Raw genomic sequence first — 19610 nt, 5'->3', positions numbered from 1 at the left:
TTTTTTTTTCTTTTCGCTTTATTTTTACCATGAACTTTCAAATATTTAAATTCTTAATTACCCAACTTATGAAATATGAACACACTTCGAGCCAAATATGAGCTTCACTTATTTAACATGATGAGTTTGAATTTAAATTTGTCTCATTAAAAACCCTATATATAAAGCTCAAGTTTAACTCGTAAGTTATTTTATAAGTTTAAGTTCGGCTAATTAACTTTTATCTATATGTTAGCTAACGAACTTTTATGTATACATACATAGCTATTGTATATATCTGTGTAACATACATTATTTAGTTTTTAGTGTCCCCCTAACTCATTTAATCGTTAGTTGATTCTAGTTCTAAATACTTGAACAAGTTACACCTAATTATTCGACATTGAGAAAATGTATCTATAACTATTATCTAAAACAACAAGATAGTGTGGAGCACTCAACATCTTTGTTATCAATATTATTTGATTTTCTTTCTTCTTCAACAATTCTTCTTGATTATTGCTTAAAATACCAACATCTTTAAAAGAATCATTTTATCCATGTACATCATTACAAAATAATAATGCAGTCATAAGTTGGAGCTAGAGTTGTGATCTTTACTCATAATCTATAGATTTTGATTATATAAATGTGTTTGATATAAAATTAAATAAACTAGCTATGTATTTGTACGCGTATGATTCAAATGGTAGATAAAGGGAAGCGTTTATTATGAAACCATTTTTTGTATGAAGACGTACAATGTACATGTATTAAGTCTTGACAGGTATAATAGGAGTTAGAAAGAGAGTAAGATATCGAGTTAAGTGTTTATATAATTGTCTTATGTATCTTAATTTTTTTTTAATTTTTTTTTAAACACTCAAGTCTTAATAAAAGCTCTTCAGTTAAAGTTACTCGTGTAACAATCATATTTCTACATATATTTAAACGTTATAGTTGATTACGGGTTTATTTTATTTTTTAAAAAAGGATTTAGAATAAATAACATTTATATATATTAACAATTCAACTAATATTGTATTCTATCCATGGTTGTAAAATAAGGTTTCCAAGGCCGAGTACTCATCGAGTAGTTGCTACAAGGTAGGCTGCCGAGGCGACTTTCTTTGACTCCGCCTAATTACTCGAAATCGGTCAAACACGGTCAACCGAGGCCAAAATCGTATCTAGTAGGTCAACTTGGCCCGAGTTTGACTTTAAAAATAATAAAACATAATTTCTATGCCTATCATATTAAAGAATGAATATTATTTTCTCGTATTTTGTTATAGATATTAGTAAATTTATTTTATTTGACATGTATTTAATTTCCAAAAACTAATTTCTTTATAATTTAACATGTCCGAGTACTCCCCGAGTACTCTCCGCCTAGGACGAGTACTCTCAACTCCCCGGTCGACCGACTAGGGAGCGCCTAGCGACTTTTGCAACCATGATTCTATCAAATAAGTTTTTGTTTTCAAAGAAGAATAATTTATTTGAACTGAATTTAAAATCTCTAATTCAAACAACGTTTCCATTTTCAAAGTGAGGCTTGCTTCTCGTAATTCAAGGAGAATAATGAAATTGGAATCTGGATTTAATTTGTTAATGTGTTTGGTTTGTAGAATTTGTTAAAATTGAAATTAAGATATTTTGGGTAACGGTATTTAGCATTATTTCGAATTTATAAAGATATTCAATCAAATGAAACATAATCTATAATCACCTGTTGTCGTCACATTTATCACTTTTTTCGCCTCCACCCTTGTCTTGAACACTGACCACCAACGTTGCAGCCACCGCCACCGCTTTTTTCGGCACCAACACCTCTCTGACACCACCCCACCATCATCACCTTAAATAGTGGTGGCAAAGGTGGCATGATAGGTTGGGGTGGCGATGGTGATAGTGCAATGACGACAACTAGTAATTGATAGCTGCGATACTAGATTCCAAATCTTTTATAGGTGTTTTTTGTCTTCCAAATGCATTACAAATTATAATAACTTTTATAAGTTTCAGTTCTCACAAATTCTGAATTATTTTGATATATTTTAATTTCTTTGTATCCCGAATTCTTTCGACGAATTTCAACCAAGTTCAGTTCAGTGGAATTTCTGTTTTTTTTTTTATAAACAAATTCTAGTTATTAAAAAAAGCCACTTAGGTTATAGCTTAGTGGTCAAAAGGAATTATCTCTTCTGAGGATACCAAGGTTCAATCCTTAAAAGGTGTAGGTATTTAAGGGGAAAAATTAGTTGTTCAAAAAAAAGTCAGTTGGCCAACCGTACCTAAAATTTTGTGATAAAGTTTGGTGGAGGGTATCATTCAATGACTTTAGGGTAGGGGTGTAAACAAGTCCAGAGGCTCGAGAGCTACTCGTGATCGGCTCAGTTAAAAGCTTGAACGAGCCAAGCCTTAACGAGCCCGAGCCTGAAATAGAGTTCGTTTTGTTATCGAGCCCGAGCCTGAAATAGAGTTCGTTTTGTTATCGAGCCCGAGCTCGAGCCTGAAATACAAAGCTTGTTTAGGCTCGCGAGCCTAAACGAGCCCATACAAAATTTTAATTTTTTTTATATATAATATATTAATAATGATGATAACATTGATGAGCCGAGCTCGAGCTTTGCCTTGTTTAAGCGATGTTGAAGTGAGCTCGAGTCGAGCTTTTAGCTCATTTAAGGTTGTTCTCAAAATAGTTCGAGCCGATTCGAGCCGAGCTCGAGCTTTGGGTTTTACTCGCGAGCCGAGCTCGAGCTCAAAGAAGTAGGCTCGAACCGAGCCGAGCTCGAGCTTCATAAAAACCTAACGAGCCGAGCTCGAGCCTGGTCGAGCTCGGGCTCGGACCGGCTCGTTTACACCCCTACTTTAGGGTGTTTAAGTTACCGTCTAGCCAATAATATCATGTCATGTCAAGTTCCCATTTTGCACTCAGTCACTGGCAGTGATTCAAACACCTGGAGAGTGGTAATAAATTTAAAAAAAAAATTATGATTGGTTGAAATGGGTTGGGACCCACCATTAACCCTCTCTCTCCCACCTCTCCTCTTATTCACCGAATCGGTGAATACTCACCGAAAAAGGCAATCACCGAACACCGCTTAGGGGGCGGCAACGATTCACCGAGTGGTGAAAACAACTCCCCGATGGAGTCCCCGCTATCATACCGTCCCCTAAGAATTTAATGAAATTTAATAGTTTTTAATGGCTATGTGATAAAGTTTTAAGAATTTAATGAAATTTAATAGTTTTTAATGGCTAGATATAACCATTTACGTAAAGCGGATGCTGTACTTATTGTGTGTGAAAATTATAAAATTGTGGACGATATATCATATATGGAATGAAAGGAGTAATTTACAAAATGGTGCGTTGTTTTAGACTTTAAGCATTTACTCTATCTTCAAGATATATTCAAAATATTAAAACATAACTTATGTTTTTTCTAATTTTCTTCATACAGTAAATTGAGCGTGTTACTTGTCATTTCATTAGTTATAGCTTCAACCAAAATAATAAATAACTCTTTAAATTATTTATGATTTTGTCTTTTTATTGTTGTCACAACTCCATGACCTTTTATGGAACGATGGAGTTTTATTTGAAAAAAAAAAAAAAAAAACATTAGCAAGAAGCTAAAAAATGAACAATTACATATACAATATTTGGTTTATGAGCCACTCGGTCAAAGAAACTTTGCATATACAATTATTACTACTATACCATAAAAGTGAGAAATCCATAACATTGTCAAGAAGAGCCTCGCTGTCGATTCTTTAATAAAAAAAACATGTTTCTGAATCTCAATATAGCCCACTACACCACAAGCATAACAGATCCAGTAACAACTTTTTTTATTCTGCACTCTAAAATCTTCGAGCCATTCCTTGAATGAAACCAGAGACTTATCAACCGAAAGCAGCAAACCTAGCCAAGCAACAACCTGGTCCCATATACGACCAACCACCAAACAAACAAATGAGAGTTTGATCTGTTTTTGATATTACAGCATGGGCATAACAATCAAGGAATGTCCAAACCTTTAACTTCCGGATTATCTCTTGTATAAAGCTTATTTTTTCGATAAACCCTCTACCCACAAATATTAACCTTCCTAGGAAAGCAATAATACTAAATAGTAGCCTTTGGACCCGTTGACAATAAATAATCGTCAATCAAGAATCGAACTTCTTTAACCCGTAAAATCTTTCATCTCGCCACAAGACCAAATCCACTTGTCACTACCATAAGACCACCGAGGAATCCTAGAAATAATACTACCATAAGACCGAGGAATCCTATAAATGATAGACATAAGATCATCAAACTGACCTACTAAGCTACACCTTTGATTAGACGACGCCAACTCCAGTTCATCATCCTGTTAATATGTTGATCAATCGTGAAATCCTTGTAAGTTTTTAAAGCATAAAGATGAAGAAACCGATATTTCAATAAAGTGTCTTGAATCCAACATTCACTCCAAAATTTGATATCTCTAGTGTTACCTACAACCTTTTCTAACTTAACAATGGTATTACATATCTTAGACCAAACTTAAGCTCATGTACCTCTCGAATTACGAAGATTAGGAAAAGAAGACTGACCATGTATCCAAGCTATAACCCGAGTCCTCCACCTCCATTTTTTAAGCAAAGCTTTATTAAAAGCCTCTAAAGAACTTACCCTAAGACAACCTCTCCGTTTAGTTGCCATAAAAATTCCAAGAAACCTATGAGTTTTTCTTTCATCTCCACTAAATCCTTAGAAAAAACAAGATCTAATTTTTACCAACTTCTTTAGAACTCCCTTTGGGACAACATACAAACAAAAACAATAAACTCCCAACGCACCAAGAGCTAAAGAAGATAATAACAAACGAGCACCAATAGATATAAGATCTGTATTCTATGATGAAAGCCGTTTTTTTCAATTTTTCAATACAAAATTGGCACTCTCCAACCTATTTCATCTTAGACTCAACAAATAAACCCAAATATTAAAACGCTAACTTACCCGGAAGGCATTCTGTAATCAAAGCCAAATCACAGGCTTCCTCATACTGAACACCAATCCCATATAAATATGAATTTGTGAGATTAATTTTAGACCAAAAACACAATAGAAACAAATGAGGATTCTTAGGGGTCGTTTAGTTCGTGGAATTCGTTGGAATTGAGAAACATTTCATTCAAAAATCTGTTTGGTTAATTGGATTTGGAATTCCTTCCAATGAATTCCTTCAATTATGGGATTTTGAGATTCCTTCTCATAGGTGATGGAATTTATAATTTTCCTACATGATGTAAAACATTACCAAAATGTCCTCTTTGTTCTTAAACTTTAGCAACCATGAAATTAAATATCTCCAAACCATTGAAATCAAATAACCACAATTTGCATATAAACCTTTGACGAAAGTTGTGTCGGATGAATAATCAAATGGTTTTTATTGAATTTTGGAAATTATGAAGTTGATTTTTACTTATTGTCAATAGATTAGTATTCTTAAATAAAAGTGAAACTTGCCGAGTTATTCATTTCCTTCTAAAAGACCACTGTTGAAACATTCAAATCAAACATCGACCATGATAAAATCGAAACAAGATAATAAATTAGGACTAGGAGATGAATTGGTGGTAGTAAATTAAGGGACTTTGTAAGGGCAGTTGCATAAGTTTACTATTTTAACATTTCCAATTCAATTTATAACTTTACAAACCAAACACAATGTAAATTTTTATTGGAACTCATTCCAATTCCATCACATTCAAATTCCTTTCAAAAATTCCAATTCCTTCATAAACATTCTACGAACCAAACGACCCCTTACAATATTGTTGATATTGGATGTCGGCCATTCACCGAAACAGATAGCATCATTCGCATAAAACAAGTGAGAAAGGGTCTCTCCACCATTACCAATTCGAGCCCCCTTGAAAACTCCAGCTTATATAGAATCTTCCAAAGCAACATGAAGGCCTTCCATAGTTAGAATGAAAAGGAAAGGAGATAAAGGATCTCCTTGCCGGATTCCACTTTGCATATCAAATTCCATTGTTGGGATACCATTAACTAAAATGGACATTATGGAGGAACTCAAACACCCATCTATCCAGGATATTCACTTTTTGCGAAATCCCATAAACTCCATAATCTTAAACAAATATCTCCAAGATAACGAATCATAAACCTTTTTCAGAATCAATCTTAATGATCATAAGTTTCTATTTCTTCCTTTTATACAACTCAACAATCTCATTCATTTTAAAAGGGTCGTCTAAAATCTAAAGGGCTTTAACGAAAGCACTTTGTCTCGGACTCATCATTGACCCAATAACCAAACTCAGTCTCATAGCAAGAATATTAGCGACAATTTTGTAAAAGATCCCAACTAGACTAATTGGATGAAAACTTTAACAAGAAACGAACTTGAAATTATAGGGATAAGAGTCACGAAGGAAGAATTACATCCTTTAGGAATTGAAGAATCCCTAAAAAGTGGCCTCACAACCTCCAAAAACTCAAGACCCGAAATATAGTAGCAAACTCAAAAGTGAAACCATCTGGCCCAGAAGACTTATCTGACCCGAATACCAAATCACGGCCCTAATCTTCTCCATGTTAATCTCGGCTTCTAGAGACCCCTAAGCCCCTCTTCCAACCTCTTAAACCCATCACTTCTAAAAACTATACCCGCCCTTTCGAATCTTTTTAACATTGTTAGGATCCGAACTCCATACTCTGTTTTCTTTAGTTCACGAGATACCCATTTGTTTTCTTTCCTCTTAAGAAGTGCATTGAAAATTTTCAAATTAATTTACTTTAATTTTTTTTTTGCCCTAGATCATTGTTTAGCCTATTGTTAAAAGTTGCAATACCATCCAATGCAACCCTCTTATCATCATAAATAGAAGAATCATAGTTTCCCACCTCAACGAGCCGGTCACAATACAAAACTTTGGATTTCATTGCCATTTGCTCCTCATTATTCATCGACTTCATCCTTAGCCCAAGGTTTTATTCTATCTTTTAACAACTTATGTTTATTCTTACGTTTGACACGACCAAAACCGTGGACTTCTTCCTTCCAAGAATCTTGAACCACCGTATCCAACCCTATCCAATCTAACCAAGAATTATTTTTTTTAAAGGGGATGGACTATATTTTGTTTCCTTATTCCTCAACAGAGTCGATCTATGGTCTGCGTAACTTGAGCTTAAGACTGTCACTTCCAAATCAGGAAGAAAGTCCAATAAACCCTCTGAAATCATAAATCTATCTAGTTCACTAAGTTCCTTCCCTGACATGACCTTTTGCTTCCTCATCCCGTTGCCAACGCTGCCTCCCTCAGGAGATGAGAGCATGGGTGGATGGCAATGAGGTAGTCATAATTGATGTTACAAATGAGTACAATATATGAACTAAAAATGTATACATATAAAGAGTGTATTCATACTTTATAGTGGTACCAACCACTATGATTGGTCACAAGAGTGCATATGAATATTAGATGCACATGAATAATAGATAGCAAACATGACTTTTCCTCTTGTCCAGAAAACGTACCTTACAACAAATATCCATCTCTCTTTGACTACAAGTATTTTCGTGTTTTTTAAACCGGATTCAACGTACTAAATATGATTGAAAATGATGTGAATGAAGTTAGTAATGACATATGAATGATTTATTGAGTTAGCATGGATGGACTGATGGGTAGTGTTAGATGTACATGTTGGTGTATCAAGAACAGGACCATGTGCTTGTAATTAGAGAATGTAACATTACATAAAAAATTAAAAATAAGGAAATGAAAATTATATGTTTCCATGAAAAATATTCAAATTTGATTTTAAAATGATGTATTTGATTTATACAAAAAAAATGAAAAACAAAAAAGGTATAATATACATAACAAAAAAAAGTGTATGTCAAGTGAAGTATTAAAAAAAAGTGTAAAACTGTCGAAGTGCCCCACGTAACTAAAAAGAATTTAGCATAGGTGTCAAAATAAGATAATCTTCATTTGTTGTTAGTGTTTGTTAAACTTTCCTATGGTTCATAATATTCGATTGATCGTTTAAAAGGGTAGTCGTCATCCAAATCACTAGTTAGGACCTATGGTTCATAATCTTCTTTTGTTGGTAGTGTTTGTTAGTACTGTCTCATGGATCAGGCCACTAATTATGTGGTACAAGCACTCATGCAAGCTATGTGACAAAAACACTTCATATTCATTGAATAATATCGTCTAATATTTTGGACTACCAATGCTCCTCTTAAAGGGAGGGTAGCCAATCTATCACACTCACATTCAAACCCCCCCCCCCCCACCTTGGTTTTAAAAAGCAAGTAGTGCACAAAAGCAACGGGAAGTTTCCTATGGTTCATAATATTCGATTGATCATTTAAAAGGGTAGTCGTCATCCAAATCACTAGTTAGGACCTATGGTTCATAATCTTCTTTTGTTGGTAGTGTTTGTTAGTACTATCTCATGGATCAGGCCACTAATTATGTGGTACAAGCACTCATGCAAGCTATGTGATAAAAACACTTCATGTTCATTGAATAATATCGTCTAATATTTCGGACTACCAATGCTCCCCTTAAAGGGAGGGTAGCCAATCTATCACAATCACATTCAAACCCCCTAGTTTTAAAACGCAAGTAGTGCACAAAAGCGATGGGTCTAAAACCGAAGCGCAAAACGGCGGGATTTTCGTACGCGAAGCGCGAAGTATTAATATAACATTTTTAAATTAGATTCATATAATATTTACTATTTTATTAATCTTTTAACAATAAAACTTTAGATAAATAAAAGATGTATATTATTTAATCTATAAGTAACCTCTATTTACAACATAAAAAGCTAAATGTACAAATTAAAGAAGCACAACTTTTAATGAAATAAGAAAAAAAAATAAACAATTAAAAAACGTTTTAGGTTAAAGTTGAAAAAAGTAAAAACATTAAGGTCTGAGGATTAAATATATAACTTAATAAAAAAAAGATTTAGGTTAAAATTTATAAAATCAAAAACATTGAGGATGAAATATGTAAATAAAAGAGTTTTGGTTAAAATAGAGGGAAAGAAACGCAGCCGTCACTATCTACAGCCTCCATCTCCATCATTTTGGTTAAAACGACATAGGCCCTCGCTTTTCGTACACAGCTCACCTTAGGTCACTCAAGGCAATCCCCTTCGCGCCTTAGGTTGCTTTGCGCTTAGGTGCGCCTAAGGCGCACATTTTAACCCCCCCCCCCACACACACACACACATGCACACTTATTCTCATGTCAAACTTTTATCATGAGTTATATCACTCGTGAAGAAACAAATGGTGTCATTTAGCGTCCCAAACTCTCAATCCCATATTAGTAGACAAAACTCTATAGAGCATAATGTTATGCATCATGTACGCGTTTTATGTTTATTTCACTTACTTAACCAATAACAACTTGAAAATCCAACAATAAAAAACACTAACAACGTTAGGAACCTTTGTTAAGTGGACAATGCTGTTTATTCATGAGGTGATAAACTACAAACGTATGAATTTCTTTGTCGAAAGAAAATCCCACACTAGCACGTGCCTAAAATATCCCTTGATATAGAAAAGCGTAAGATTTTGTAATTAAGGGTGTACATATCTATCTCTATATTAAAGCAAAATAATGTTGACTATTTGACTTTGATGTGGCTATTCTCTTTGGCCAGAGAATTGGGATTTTAGGCGCCATTCTCCTTTTCTCTCTATTTCCTTCAATTCCTTCAATTCTATTATGGAAACCCACTCAATTTTTAATCAATCAGTTACAAATCTTCTCCAATATGTAGTCTCTTTAATCAATCCTTAAAACCCTAATTTCCTTCTCATGTATCTTGCCTGTCCCATCGCTCCATCTCTCTGTTGATGTATATTATGTTTTATCTGTTAATCAATCGACGACCAAGTCTTGATGATTGTCAGAAGAAGGATGATGGCGGTAACTGGTGTTTCTTTAAATTCCAGTCACATAATGGTCTTTAATATGAATCATGGTCCTCCATGGTATGTATTTTCGATTTGTCCTCTGTTTTAAGTTATTAGAGTCGAAACCCTAATGGTATTTTGTTTTCATTGTTGCTTTCTTCTTCAATAACACAATGCTATATCTTTTTTTAACATTATTATATGTAATATTATGTGCGATCAATTCAGTTTAGGTCTTCTAAAACTCGGCATTGTTTCACCGGAATCCGCATCAGCTTCGATCTCTATCTATGAAATTTTGGTAAATTCTTCGTTACTTTTGATTTACAGCTTTGTGATTTATCATTGTTAGGGTTTCACGGTGTTTTTCATTCATTTTCTTTGTGTGTTTAACTATTTATGTGAATCGTTGATTGGCTAGGGACATATGTAGGCTGAGTAGTTGGTTTTTGTTTGAAATTATATGGTAGAGTTTAAGAAGGATTTGAATGAATATTGATTAGTATATGATGCATGTGTTGCAAAACAGTTTGAGATTGATTGTTATATGTTTTAGACTAGATAACCACAAGAATTAAAAAGATTCAGTTCATTTAAAATAAAAAAGAAATAGAGGCATAATTTGAAGGTTTAGATTGTTTCGCTAGAGTTGTTTAGGTCTGGAGATAAGGCGTGACGCCTCATACAGCCAAAAGTTCCATCATCTTCTTCATTAACTAAAGTACTAAACCATTAGAGTATCATGTTTTTCTGTTCATGCACATTTAAGATTATTAACTTTTCTTGCAGAGCCAAAAGTCCCCTCCCTACCCATAGCAAAAAGAAGAGGGCAACACACTTAATTTGATTTCATCATAAGCTGATAAATATTTTTTTCCGTGTTTAATGAATCTTGAAATCACCTCTTGCTTGATTTTATGTTTGTAGGAAAAAGTGAACATGTCAACCATGGAGAGGTTACAGTTTTTAGTGTCAAAAAAGCTCAACATACCACATTACCGATGAGAAAAGAACTATTTAGTACAGTATAGTTGAAAATCTTTTATTTTTTATTATTCTAAAATCTTATTGATGTTACCCATGTCAGTATCTTTGAAGGTAGAGACGATGGCTCTGGTACTAAAGAAATCAGTTCCCCTGCGACGATTATTGTGGATTAATAATCAGTCAAGAGGTATGGTTTTCATAATATTATAATATTCTATGGTATTCTATCATGTTAACTGTAACCATAATTCGCACTTCACAGATTACCGTTGTCGCTCCGTGCGACCCATATCTGATGATAACTTGAAGACTTTTTTTTAGGAATGGGCAATTGATATGTTATTGATTTTTTTAGCATTGTCAATTTGTCAAACTTCACGCCTTTTTAAGCGTTAATTAATATTTAAAGACTGTGATGTGGGATTTTGTTTGCTTTCGATAGATATATGCATAATTATTTGATAAACTATTTATTTAAATCTTCACTTTGAACCATTGACAATAGGTACCCGAGCAAAGCATTGCTAATGTTGTTGTAGGAAGTTGGTGAAGCAAAGAAATGGAGCTATTACAAGTAAACTCCCCTTTTCATTTATGCTTTATTTCATTTCAATATATTTGTCCTGTATTTCATTGAGGTACTCATTGGTCAACATAATAATAGGTGGATCGAGTAACTGGTCAAAAGTGACAAGTATTTAAAGGCTCTTCCATCATTCATCTAGATGTCAACTTTACTAAAATAGATGTAGAGGTCTATTTCTACTATAAAGTTTATAATGTCTTTTATTTAACTAGCCTTGCAATATGATTTTATAATTTTTGACAGTCATACAAAACAGTCCGTTTTTGTCACCAAACTAAGTATCAAAATACAGTTGACAACGCTTTTTCCTACGCTTATATCTTGATTTTAATATGGCGCAGGAAGAACTAATTGATTGGACATAATGTGTAGGAGCAAATAGTGAATCTCCAAAATTTTGAATCAAGTACTATTAGATCATTTGTTCTCACCTTATGTTCAATAGGAAACCTGCTCACCAACTGTATTTTATTTGGATTTTGATAACTGATATGGATTTCAAATCTACTTCAGACTTAATAAGCATGAATAATATAATCATATTAGTTAGATTTGTTGATTTCATGATACTTACCTGATGTCATATTACTTTTTTGCCATTTGAAAGGGTATTAGGCCTTTCTTTGTTCAAATTTTAGATAAGAACTACATGCAAAGAACATCAGATTTGAAAGAACAGAAAGCAAAAAATGATTTTGTTTAATGATTAGGTAAACTTAATTGATGTTCAAGACCACTATACTTATCTTTAATTCTCAATACCATGAAATGAGTTTTATGTTTCTTTTTATTATGATAGTAATTGGGTTCGACATCATTGGGCTGAAGACCAAAGAAGGAGTCGTTCTTGCTGTTGAAATGCATATTACCTTGCCACTCTTGGTATACGTATGCCTATGATATGTTAATCAATGTCGTGTATGTATAGTTTGGATGATTGACCAATTGTTACTAGCTTCGTAGACTTAGGTAACAATTATGTCGGAAATTTTGTGGTCGAAATTTAAGCTTCTTTGTGGCATCTGGTGAATTTATATTCTCCTCAGTTTGGCTATCATGGATGTTGGATTTGATTTTTTAGTCAAATTACTCTTTTCTTTCGAATATTGATGAAGATTAAACTAAAACAAACATCATTGACGTTTTTGTTTATTTGTCGCATGAACCATCGTCTAAAACTGAAGATGGTTCGATCATTCAACATGATGTTCAGAATCATGTTCCTCTAGGTCAAGCCCATGTTCAAGAAGATGTTCATGTTGCTCAATACTATGTTCAAGAAGAGGGTCCAATGGATGAAGATCATTGTGAAGAATGTGGAGCTAAGGATCATGGTCATGTTTAAGAAGACGATTCCACTTGTCAAAGTGATATCCACGAAGACGATGCAGTAAAACAGCTTGAGAGGAGGACTACATGGGTCTAATAGAGGATGACTACAAGGGTCCAATACAGAGTTCATCTGTTTCTTTTTTGTCTTGCTTCTACAATTTGAAGTTCAGAGCATGACTATTGTGAATAAGGTTAGTTAACTAAAACATATATTGACAGGTTACACATCGTGCAAATTGATTCTGAGAAGGATATGTGTCTCAGTGTGGGGCTTGGGAAGTTTATAGCTGATCGTGAGCCAAATATCCAGTATTTCAGCCTGGTAAGCTATATAACAATGCAGATTACTTTTTGAATCCTTGTGTTTTAGTGGTTTTAACCCCTTGAGTCCAAAATTAAAGTGTTTAACGCCCTGAGTCACTAGACGCTTTTTTTATAACCTTTTGAGTCCAATTTTATAACCTTTTGAGTCCAATTTTTTATAACAAAATTGGACTGAAAATGTTATAAAATGAACAACACAGGAACTCTAAAAGTAATTCACTCTACTATTTCGCATGCATATTTTGATATACCTTCTATTAGTGTATACTTTTTTAACTGTCTAAATAGGCTTCTTTCTTAGTAACAAAACTTATGTGTAATCAGATTTAAGATTTAACAATAATATATCTTATAGGGGTAAGATGAATGGTAGCAGCTGATGCAAGGTCCAACAGCAATGGTAGCTGCCGGTGATTCAACAGGCCATTGGGAACTGGCTGTATTAAATAGGGACAATTATGGTGCTTAGTGATGGTTCCGGTCGGGTCATGGATAAACTTGCTTACAATAGTCAACCACTGTTAGGCCCTAAAGTGTGAGACTGGCGCATCAAATTAACACAACGAGCTATGGTTACGAACTGGGCCTTACCGGGTTAGTTTATATTAGGTTTTGAACCTTTATAGGTCACTTGGGCCAAGCTTTAGGCCATGTGGGCCAAGCAGGCCCAAGGGGAGCCCATGTAGGGAATTTGGCTAAAAAGGAAATGGGCCAAAGGCTTGATGGTCTTAAAATTTTCTTATTGTTAAAATGGCTAACAATATGAAGGAAGCCGGAAGAACAATATATGGCGAAAAGGTCAAAAGACAGGAAGCTCATGAAAAATTCTGGTCAAAGAGCACATTAATTATTAAGAGATTCCCTGACGGGAATTCGGTTGGTATTATTCATTCCTTTAGCGTACTGGCACTCGCGATATCAAATTAAAAGAGGAAACAAAAGAAATTAAGTTGTGATATATCTAAAAGACATCGATACGTGTCGACACTCTTAAATAATACAATTTACTTTGATGAAACACTGTCGACAGGATCCACCACCATCGGCATCTCATTGCCATCACCGAAGGACGTTTACACGAGTGAGATGAAGAACAAATGTGTTAGTATAATGAATTCTTTAACGACTTGTGATCTTTTTCTTATTTCTTATTTCTCTTTTTTTATTTGTTTATTGTTTTTACAATCTTTACATTAGTAGTGGATCAACATGTCTCGGTTATTTAGGTTTATTATTCAAATGGCATGTTTCAATGGAGTGACCATTAGCCAAGGTATTTATCCAAGTAGATGGGCATGCTTATTGTATTGCTTATTTGATTTGTGGATCAAACTTTTAGACGTGTTGGATTATAAAAATGAACCAGATAAGTAAAAGAAAGATTTATGTTACTGGTACTATAACGAATAAGATCAACATTGATTGAATGCCCGTCGTAATGCGTGGGTAATCTTTCAACAGGTGGTATAACAAAGAACAAACAACTCTTTCCCAAGCGAGAGAAGCATGACAGAAATGCAATATTTGTTTCAATTCCAAATATTATTTACAAGTTATCATTTTAAACATATAACTTTTAAAAGTTTATGTCAACACTGGTATATTTTATTGTGAAACCACCCGTGTAACACACAAGAACTCAGACTAGTATATTAATATTACCAATTAACTCCTTTAATGCACGTGACAATTATCTAGAGATTTGTAACTTTATAAAAAGAATTAATATATTGGCTATATGCGCTCACAATGTGATGTATTTCTTGCCAACTTTCATGTGTAGCCGCAAGTGAACTACACAAAAAGCAAAAGCCTTTGCTCTCGATGCTCGATATAAGTACGTGAGTGAGAGATTTGAAAAGGGTAATATCGTATAATGAGTTTTGTTCAAGAACCTAAGTGATTGTTCCTTTGGAACTAGACAATGTCAACCTTTTCCAAAGTAAATGAATCATATCAACATATGATATAGCCCAAACCTTTTTAGTTAAAACTGTATCTAAGGGACCCTAATGGTTTAGTGTTCTTCTCCACAAACGAAAGTTTGAAAGTCCAAATCCTGTAATATGCAAGTAGTGATGTATTTATCATAGAAAATTTAGGAGTTGTTCAAAGATAAATCTAATCTTTTATTTCTATTTACCTAATACAACTATATTATACTATACTATACATATGAATAAATAAAACTTCAAAGCGCATTTAGTAATAACTAATAAAATTTTAATAACAATTAGAACTGCATAATCACGTGTTCATAATACTTAAATTGAAAGATTGATATATTTCACTCACCCTCACATGTCCACATAAACTAAACGAGTTAATTGCCAAAATCGTCCCTGAGGTTAGGGCACGTTTGCCATTTTCGTCTAAAATGAAACTTTTGTACCAAATTGCCCCCAACGTTTGTAACTTTTTGCCATTTTCATCCAAACCACTAACTTAGTTTATTTTTTCTGTTAAGTTGAGGATATTTGGATGAAACTGGCAAATATAAAACCACAGGGACGATTTTGGCAATTTACTCAAACCCTTTTTAATTTCTTTTATTTAATTATTTTTGTTACATATATAATAAAAAAATATACATGGAGTTTTTAGAAAAAAAATTAATAGTTTTGTCACATAATTTTTATATCATCCAAATCACTAACTCAGTTTATTTTTCTGTTAAGGTGAAAGATGTTTTAAATTTTATAAATTAAGACAGAAATTAATTTACAGCTTCTTTGTATAAATCAGTTTTATAAAGAGAAAACGTCATTGGTGTGCAATACATAACAATCGATTACAACTTTTAGTATTTATCAGTTGCAGAGATAGAAAAAAATTGTAAAACGTTACATATTTTTAAATGTGTTGAGCACCTAGGAAATATGTTGGTAGAAATAAAATATTTATTTAATTAAGATTATGAGGGTAACTAACTAATACTTATTCTGAGTGGCTTGAGTAAAGAAACTTTTGGTTCATAGCATTATAATTACAATTTGGTGGGTAATTTTATGGTTTGGTAACGATACGTTGTTTGATGTGGGGGGGGGGGGGGTCATTGGTTTCTGTTTTTCCTTAGGAGCGAATTTAAAAGAGTAGAAGATGAATTACAAACTTGGTACATACGATAAGATTTTTTATTTGACCTTTTTCAATAAGGTCACCAGCATTTTAGTTTTATAAAATTTAGAGGTTTAAGTATATTTTATTTTTATAAAATTGATCTATATAAAAAATTAGAAATTAATTTCTGTCTTAGTTTATAAACATCCTTCGCCTTAATAGAAAAATTAACTTAGTTAGTGGTTGGATGAAAATTTATAAAAATTATGTGACAAAGCTATTATTTTTTTCATATAAAAATTGCATGTATATTGTTTTTTATTATATATGTAACAAAATTAATTAAATAAAAGAAATTTAAAAGAGTTTGAGTAAATTGCCAAAATCGTCCCTGTGGTTTTATATTTGCCAGTTTCATTAAAATATTCTCAACTTAACAGAAAAATAAACTAAGTTGGTGGTTTGGATGAAAATGGTAAAAAAGTTACAAACGTTGGGGGCAATTTGTTACAAAAGTGTCATTTTGTACGAAAATGGAAAACGTACCCAAACCTCAGGGATGATTTTGGCAATTAACTCTAAACTAGATATGCATATGTGTTACAGACACTAAACTATAAGCCACATCATGTTTTTAGAAAAAAAGAATCTCAAAACATCTTGATACATACAAAAAGTGTATATCTAGTCACTATTAGGCAACCCGGGGTGGTCAGTGATGGATGATCCATCACGCGTGATTGTCCACAAAACACCACCGCCACTCCTTCTTATCACGCGTTGATTTGATAACGTATGGCCACCATCACGTGTGATTGTTTGAGGGAAATTGTTGGGTTGTGAGGGAAATTGTTCGGTGTGGTGAGTGATGGTCATTTCCACTAAAATCCATCACTAGTGATGGAATAAAGCTCGATGATGTGGCGGAACTTGATTGGAAGTTGTGAGTGAGTGATGAGTGATGGCCACCCCTACCCCCTAGGGGCGGGCAAACATTAACCATTAACTGAAATTAATTGATAATTGAACCAAATTAGCGGATAACCAAGATTAACTGATGGTTATGGTTAAGGTTAATGTGATTAACCGATTAATCATCTATGGATATGGAAGAGTTTCCCATAATTGAACATGAAGAAACCAAAATTGAAAGAATTAAGACATGGTTACATATAGACGAATATATGTGTAAATGCATTTATGACTAGACGTGAACTGGGTATATGTGTCATGTTGCAACAAAAAAACCTTAAGAATTCAGAATACGTTTGGATCGAGTAGCTTTAAACTTGCTTGAATGTTAAAGTGTGAAGTCATAGACCTAAATACTGATTATTAGTTAACGGATAAGATTTGATCACCTTAAAAGCCCTGGTATTTTTAGTGGTCAAGAGCATGGTTGTTAATAGCGAGCATAGCACTCGCTATAGCGAATAGCGTAGCGAAGCGTGAGTTTCCCGCTAAATGATGTTTACTGCCTAAATAGTGTGAAAATAGTGGATTTAGGGTTCTTTCCCCTTTTTTGATAAATTAGCGGATACAGGTGTCACACCCAGACCACGTAAAACAACAAAACGTGACGGAAACGTCGGGGAGTGTTGTAACAGAATCATTGTTTCACAACCATGGATTAAACAATTTCGTTTTATTGAATTAAATGTATTACAAGGTCTTAACAACAAAGGAAATATAACATAATTAACTAGTCTTGCATCTTTTAATGTCACTAAGGCCTCGTCCATTCCTATGTGAGCATTCACCAATATCATCATCATATATCACCAACTATTGTACCTGAAACACATGTGAAAATACGTCAGCATAAAAATGCCGCCGAGTACATAGGTTTTGTATGAGTGTTAGATTCATGGCTCGTTTTACATGTTGCAATATTTATTTAAAAAGGAACCTTATTTTGAAGAGTATAGTATTGCGCCATAATTAATCAACTCAAATCAAGTTGATTATAATTTATAAAATCTCATAGCCATGATTCTTAACTCCAAAACATTTGTTTAATTAAACCCAGATTGTAAATCGTTTTTGAAATAAAAACTCGAATAGTATATATATATCGTTAGAAAAACCTTGTAATATAACTTTGTTTTGATAACCTTGCCCAAGTGATCTAGATAACGCAACGATATATAATGTGTTAAAAGCACTTATATATAGGAAGTACCAGCGGCGTATCCACCATGCTTTCAGCACATTACACCCGCCTCGTTACCTAATCACTTCCCTAGCCCAACGGTTCAAACAGATTTCAAACGGTTCATGTCAATCAACAGATACAAACGGTTCACACGGTTCAACAGTTACAAATGGTTCCCATATTTCAACGGTTACAAATGGTTCACATAATCAAATAGTTACAACGGTTCACATAGTCAAATAGTTACAAACGGTCCAAAATGTAATTTAATGTGTCCATATGCTGGATGAGCATATGTAGCAAAATCTAATGTAAAAGAATGTACTAAGTATGCACACAATGGACACACATAGCAAAAACATAATGAAATCATGTACTAATAGTGTACTAATGAACATAGCAAGTATATGATATGAAAACATGAAAGTAACAAGTAGGCACATGTGTTTCATCCCAAAATAGTTTGAAAACAGTAAAAGAGGGGGGCTATGTACTCACTCGAGGGTGCTTAGAAGTCTTGAACAACAACCAAGCAAAGCTAGAGGGGTCACAGAAATCAAATGGCACATAACATAGGTAACTACATAAATAACCGGACCTAAATCAGAAGATTGGATAGTATGAGGTTTCGTAAACCAAATGAGAATTGGAACTCATATGATATGGTTTAACAAAGCCTACATACTAAAATGAAACCTAACCTAAGGGCTTACGACCCCTTATGACTCGTTTAGGCAGCTTATGCTACTTTAACGCGTCGTTCGCGTAAAACGCGTTTGGACCGCTTAACTAGTCCTATGACAAGTAAAATATGCCTTAACAAGTCTAATAATGTTGCCTAATCAGTTTAGATGTCGAAATTTATGTTACATATGCTTAAATGAATTTATGCGTAAAAAGGGTATTTTGGTCATTTTCCTAAGGCATATAAACTACCTATCATACAACTACTTAAACGAAGTGACCATAAGGTATAACCTCGGAAGGTTATTCCCTATATAACTATGGTCACCTAATGTGTTTGATCGGATCCTAATGATCGACCAAACGGGTCGGGTTCGAAAGTATAAGCGATTGTTTAGATCGCTTACCTTACGACCCTACATAAGCACTAAACCTAAAGTGACGAGCTAAACATGTTTAAAACATGTTGAACGAATTTAGAAAACAGGTTTGGTATCAAAACAAACGGTTTTCAT

Source organism: Helianthus annuus, chromosome 16, assembly GCF_002127325.2.
Source record: "Helianthus annuus cultivar XRQ/B chromosome 16, HanXRQr2.0-SUNRISE, whole genome shotgun sequence".
Classification (NCBI taxonomy): Eukaryota; Viridiplantae; Streptophyta; class Magnoliopsida; order Asterales; family Asteraceae; genus Helianthus; species Helianthus annuus.
The sequence above is the reverse complement of the archived record's forward strand: the minus strand, read 5'-3'. Positions refer to the sequence as shown.